We start from the raw sequence: 6,519 nt of genomic DNA, 5'->3' as shown, positions 1-6,519 counted from the left end.
TACAAAGATATTGCAGAAAATTGCCATGCCTGTCACAAGTATATTTTTTCCATTTTGTATAAAAATTTATTTCAATGTTTTTGGTCTTATCTACTAGACAATTCAGCCTATCCAACTACGAGTCAACTAAGAAGAAAAGTTTTCTCGACACAGAGGTTGATTTTATACAATAAGAGTTGTTTTTATTGCATGCTTGGATGACAATGTGTATGTAAACGTAAGAAAAGAAGTTGCATAATAACCAAACATATGCTTAAAGAGAGACTTGAAATTCTTTGCAGTGATCATTTGAATCTAACTGGTGATGTGTTATATAACAGAGTAAATAATGAGTCATAAAATGTTGAGGCCTCTCAAGCAATAATCAGACGAGGAGGCAAAATGGATTGGAAGTTTTCACCTGGAAACAATAAGAGGGGAAAATAAAGTTAGATATGATGGTCCAAACTCATCTCTGGTGTAATCCCACTGACTTCAGTAAAGTAACATTAGGGATGAATTTGACCTATTATGTTGAGCATAAAACCTTTAGGAATGATGTCTGTAGCCTCCACATCAACATATAGTGGTACAGAAGAATAAATATCAAGAGTACAGTTACATACAAGGGTGGGCAACAAAGGGCAACAAAATGAAGGAGATTGCTGGGCTATTATCTCCTACAAAACATTGATATTGGAGATGCAATTTCTCTCATTTTAAAGAATTTTAAGGAGACAAGGTGGGTGACATATCTTTTATTGGACCAACTTCTGTTGGTGTGAGAGACAAATTTTCGAGCTTATGCAGACCTCTCTCACCAACAGAAGTTGATCTAATATTACCTTACAAATCTTGTCTCTCTAATATCCTGGAACCAACACAGCTGCAACACCTCTGCATGAGTATTAACATATTTAAAAACAAATATTTTATGTGATGAGGATGAAAATCACCTCTGTGCAGAGGGCCATAAAAAGGCCTATTCTTCATTTTAATCCAATGGAAGCCCTTGAAAATCTATTTCCAATCATGGAAGCTAAGCACTAAGCACTGGCCCTAGAAGTTTAAAGGTTTGTTATGTACATTGTTTGATTATTAAAAAAGTGAATTCTACAGATATATCTTATAGGCTCATAAAGTGGATTGTCTAGAATTTTTTAAAGGGAGGTATCATAGTTTAGTGGTTATGAGGGTGTGGGCACCACTAGTTCTGCCACTGACTCACTTTGTAACATTGGACAAATTACTTAACTTCTTTATGCCTTTGTTCCCCAAGCTGCAAATTGTGAAAAAGGTCCAATTTTGTAAGAAGTTCTGTGGTCCTCTAACTAAAAGCTTCATTACTCTTAATGTTATTGTCTAAATGTTAACACTATTAGGCAAATTACAATTAAACAAATTGCAAATGGAAAATGTTATAAAGATACTGATTATAAAACATTTTTATACAAAACACAGTAACATACTTTGTAAAGTAAATCTGCATACCCATAATTGTTAGCTGATTTCAAATCAGCATTAATGCATTCTGTCTTCAATCCTGTCCTTCAAACAGCTCTCCAAATGTGCCGATTCTCTATCTTTGTAGAACCACACATGCCATCCTTGGTTTACTATAAATAACCTCAGGAAATTCACTGTTTTGCCCCCAATTTGAATTTGGAACGTTCAGCAAATGTAACAGCTGCATGCTGTGCAGAATAAAGAACATACAGGACACATGGATATAAATCACTTCCAGCTAACTTTCTTGTGATGTGACTGTAAATAATGTTTGTGGCTGAAGTTATAATTAATGTACGGAACAGATGGATATACCCATAAAATGACTCATGCCACCTAGAGCTTCTTACCTAGAATGCAATTTACTCATTAGGATTTTGCCTCCATTGACATACTGTATATAAGAAGGAAACAGGGCTTTAGAAAATGCTCCCCATAATCAAAGGGTTGATATAAAGCAGGGACCATTTATAACATATGTGTCTATAACAAGTAATAGATATGCATGTTACTAACCTCATTCTTCAATCAATTTCAAATAATATAGGGGGCTGATATAATCATAATTGTAAATGCCCAAAACTCAAAACCAAACTCAAATGTTTTTTGAGGTTCAAAAAGCTTTGGCAGCTGTGATTTTTTCACAAGAAGAATTAAAATAGTAACATATTTTACTCTCTTTCTCCTGGGCACACCTGGGAATGCTTCCCAACATCTCCACACAATATTTGGAGGAATTAGGAAGATGGTAACTGTAGAGGCACTCATCCACTGTTGTGTTGGATATGCTCATTTGCATTGTCACTGTTAATCAGTGTGAGGAATATGACATACCTGATGCTGTGTTGAGCAGTTAAAGTCCAGGACTGTGAGTCAGGAACTATGGATTCTATTCCTGGCTCTGTCACTAACTGTGGCACTGGGTAATTTATTCAAAGCTTTCTCTGCTATCAGCTTCCTCATCTGTAAAATGGAGATGATAAAAAATACTTACCTACTTCAGTGGGATGTTGTGAGTTAATTCACTCATCTGAGTTTTCTGACATTCTCAGATAGAAGATATTATATGCATCAGAAAGCAACAAAACCGAACATTGTTCTCAAATGTCTATAGCCACATCAGCAACAAAATGAATTTGATGTTCTCATTGTCACTCACCTTTATGTTCCTGATGAACTGAGAATAGTTCTAAATTTATCCTACAAGCTGTTTGGGGGTTGCTAAATTCTGTTCTCAGCTACACCTTTGTAAATCGGGAGTAGCTCCACTGACTATAATTTCCACATAAAATCATACTGATTTAGGGCTTATGTGTACAACCCTTACTCACCTTGGCAAGCACTTAGGCTAAGATCTTCAAAGGTAGTTAGGTGCCTAACTCCCAAATATTTCAGTGGGTTTGGTGCCTAAATATCTTTGAGGATCTGGATCTCAGGAACTGATCCAAAGCCAATAGGAGTCTTCTCGCAAGCCTTTGACTGCAACGGAACTACCCATGGAATAAGATACTACTCAAAGAGAGGAAGGTTGGTGAGAATTTGGCCTTTGATGTATGCAAAAGTTTAATTTGCAGCTTTTTTGTCACAGTCATAAAAAGCATACAAAATGAGCATGCTATTTGAAACTTCTTCCTTCAGGGCAGGGAAATTATTCATTTTAGAAGAAATACACTTATTAATTATATCAAACAGAACATCAGAATCATGATAATTTTATAAATTTGTATAAAATGCTTATCATAACAAAACAGTTATTGTGCCCTAGTAAATTAAAAGAAAATTAATAATAGCCCCTCTTCATTTTTAATTCAGCATACATTAAAAACAATTATCCTACTGATCACTTCCCTACATCATGCCCTAATTTTAATGCAGTGAATAGGAATCAAAGGAAAACAGCCACACAGAATGTGGATTATTAAGTGTAATGCCATGAAACACACAATTGACAGTCTTAATAATTGGGGGCGGGGAGGTTAAATATAATTGAAGGACAGATCTTGGTAATATTAAACCAATACCAAAATTCAAATAAATTTGAATAGGATGAAGTCCTAACCTGTTAGACCAAATTTAACTCATCTTCCATGGTTTCAGGAGGACCCCAAACATTGCTAACTGGGAGTGAGAGGAAAAGCAATTTCCAGAGTCTGCCAAAGGGCTTGTGGACTTCTGCACACCACTGCAGTCCCAGATCTACCGCTGCTCCACAGAGTTTCCTGACAGTGTAGACAGCGCTAAGTCAACAGAAGAATTCTTCTGTCAACCTAGCTACCACCTGTGGAGGTGGATTACCTACGCTGATGGGAGAACCCCTCCTCTAGTTATGCTGCCATAGCATTTTAAGTGTAGATAAGCCCTAAGTGAAGTCATTTAACCTTTCCAGGGGAAGCGTTTTATATAGACTCTTGTTCAGCACATTCCTTATAAACATTAGTTTATTAAACCTTACAGAATGTTTCAGAGGCAGCTATTATTGTGATACACACCTTACAAGTTGCCGTACTGAGGCATGGAGTGGTTAAGTGACAGGTCCAAGGTCACATAGTGACTGGTGGTGGGAGAGAGATGCAAACTGAGTTGTTGTTTTTTTCCCAGTCTTGAAGCAGACAAATAAAATGATGAAACTTCCATAAAGGGAGATAAGAGAGATTAACAAGTTGCAAAGGGGAAAAAAATTCTAACACAAAATCATAACAGATGGCAAATTCTGCCATAGTTTGTTCAAAAGGAATAAAAAAAGTAAATAATATGAAAAATATAACATAAAAACAGAAATGAAACAACTCTTATTATCCGAAAAGGATAAATGGGACATTTAATGTGCAGCATAATATAAAATGAAAGGAATGATGAGGATTATTGAAAGCAAATCCAACTATATAGGAGCCCATTGAAGCAATTATAAAGGAGCCCAGTCTAGTCTCTCTAAACCTGAATCTACAATATGTATAAATATTTTATATATTTCCTGTACTCTTTGTGAAATTGCTGAACATTTTTTTTCCACAGAGTGCACTATATGCAAGCATAGGTGTTCGATTGTTCAGATGGATGGCGCTGAGTTTAGTACAAACCTGCATTAAGAAACTACTTGTGTTACGCATGTAAGGTCCACTTAAAAGCATTGGACGATATCCTATGATGAAGTCAATAAGACAAATATTTCCTCTCTGGGCAGGTAATTTCATATTGGACCATGTCTATGTTTCTTGCTCCTTCCTCTGAAACCACTGGTACTGGCCATTGTCAGAGACAGGATACAAGATCAAGTGAACTGCTGCTGTGATCTGGTATAGCTGTTTCTATGTTCTTTGAATCCCTGAGTCCGCACCCAATCACGACTGTGGTGGGAAGTGCCAGGTCTGGTCTAATCTAGAGTGGCTGTCACAGCTGCACTCTTCCGAAGGAGTAGAGATAGGATGAGAACAGGGCCACAGACCTAGCCCTATCTCTGGAGCAACAAGCGTCAGGATATGAGTTACTGCATGCGGCACCATTTCAGAATCAGCCATAATTCCTCCAGAAACCCCTCCTGGTGACCCTCCTCTCAGCCAGCATTTTAAGGCATCAAACTGACCCTCTATTTTTACTTTAAATGCATTATGAACTCCATGGAATACTGAAGAAAAAAAAAGAAACATTAGCTTGGGTCACATACAGGCATGCCTTCCTTTTTATGCTGCATGATCTAATCCCACAGGAAATAATATGTAAAAAAGGAAAAGGTCATGCAGAGTAAATTAAGACTATTTATTGTGTTTCCATAGCCTACAATGAGACTATCTAAACTTATGGAGGGCAGTAAACAAGGAATATTGAAAGTTCCCTCTGACAAAGGGTTTTTTTGTTTGTTTATTTATTTATTTATTATTGCTAGTAATTTTTGCATAAATGGGATTGGAATGGCACAAGCCAGTTTTAATCTGAATCGCCACATGGTTTTTTTTTTTAAACAGATGGTAAAAATAGAAGCACTAAGAAAATGGAATGTTTTCCTTACTGAATGATGTTTGCAGCTTCTCTTTAAGATGTATTGAAAGACCTGCCATCTTGGTTCTGATCTCCTTCAGATTAATCTCTTTTTGAAAAAAGAGCTACTTGCTTCGAATGCTACCTGAACCAGGAATCCAGAAGCACTTCACCTTATGAAGCTCCTTGAGGAAAAAAATGGAAAAAACACACTCAATAATGGACAGTCTGCATCCTGGCTACATCCTCTAGATGTGTCTTCTGACCTATCATCAACTCTCACTTGTGTGGATTGAGCATCAGTCAACTTGTCATCCATAGCTATATCTCTGCAAAGCACAGAGACAGCATCAATCAGGGAACAGATTTGCCAAAAAAGGTCAGAGCTCTATGTTATCTGCATACTAATGAGATGGTCATCAATCAATGGAACTAGCCCAATCTCTAGGCTATACAAGCAGAATTATTTTTTGTCACAACTTTCTCAACCACCTTCACCAAAAAAATAAAACATTAAAGAGTAGGTAATAGCTGGCAAGATCAAGAGAACAGCTGGCATCAAGAGATGATTTCTTCTTAATCATAAATCTCTACAGAATATGGGATTATCTCTTGATAGCATGTAAATACCAAAGAAACATCTGATTTACAGTAACAGACAGCTATCTACATCCCAGTTGTGGATGACAGGCACTTACATGGGCAATGAGTTAATTCTCAGATATACCACTAGGACTTACATTTCTATTGTGTCAGAAGGAATCACTTAACTCATGTTGCCAAAATTGTGCTCTACAGCAATTGTTACAATTGTGTATAATATCATATCATGCTGTGTACAGACTACTTCAAATAATATATCTCATGAACCCGAGGGATTCACAAAGAACCAGCTGTAGAAGAAACAAGATGCTAGGGGAAAACCAACTAGAAAGAGATGATTAAACTGCTGCTTTGGGATACAACAGTCGATAATATTACTACTTACACCAGACAGAGATGTCCAGAGATATAACCAACCTGTAGAACAGTATACACACACATAAATATGATATGGGCTTA

At 36.7% G+C, this 6,519-nt stretch overlaps 1 long non-coding RNA gene across 1 annotated transcript; it reads right to left on the bottom strand.

Moving 5' to 3' along the window:
* Window positions 1–300: 300 nt before the first annotated feature.
* LOC123365039 lies at window positions 301–5,601 on the bottom strand. Its single transcript, XR_006577404.1, has 5 exons — window positions 5,489–5,601; window positions 3,975–4,112; window positions 2,320–2,448; window positions 1,471–1,673; window positions 301–400 (listed from the first exon to the last, which is right to left on the bottom strand). It is a non-coding gene; the product is annotated as an uncharacterized LOC123365039 (long non-coding RNA).
* Between the last annotated feature and the right edge of the window lie 918 nt (window positions 5,602–6,519).

Source organism: Mauremys mutica, chromosome 2, assembly GCF_020497125.1.
Source record: "Mauremys mutica isolate MM-2020 ecotype Southern chromosome 2, ASM2049712v1, whole genome shotgun sequence".
Lineage (NCBI taxonomy): Eukaryota > Metazoa > Chordata > Testudines > Geoemydidae > Mauremys > Mauremys mutica.
Note: the sequence above shows the minus strand (reverse complement) of the source record. Positions and strands in the feature narration are given on the sequence as shown.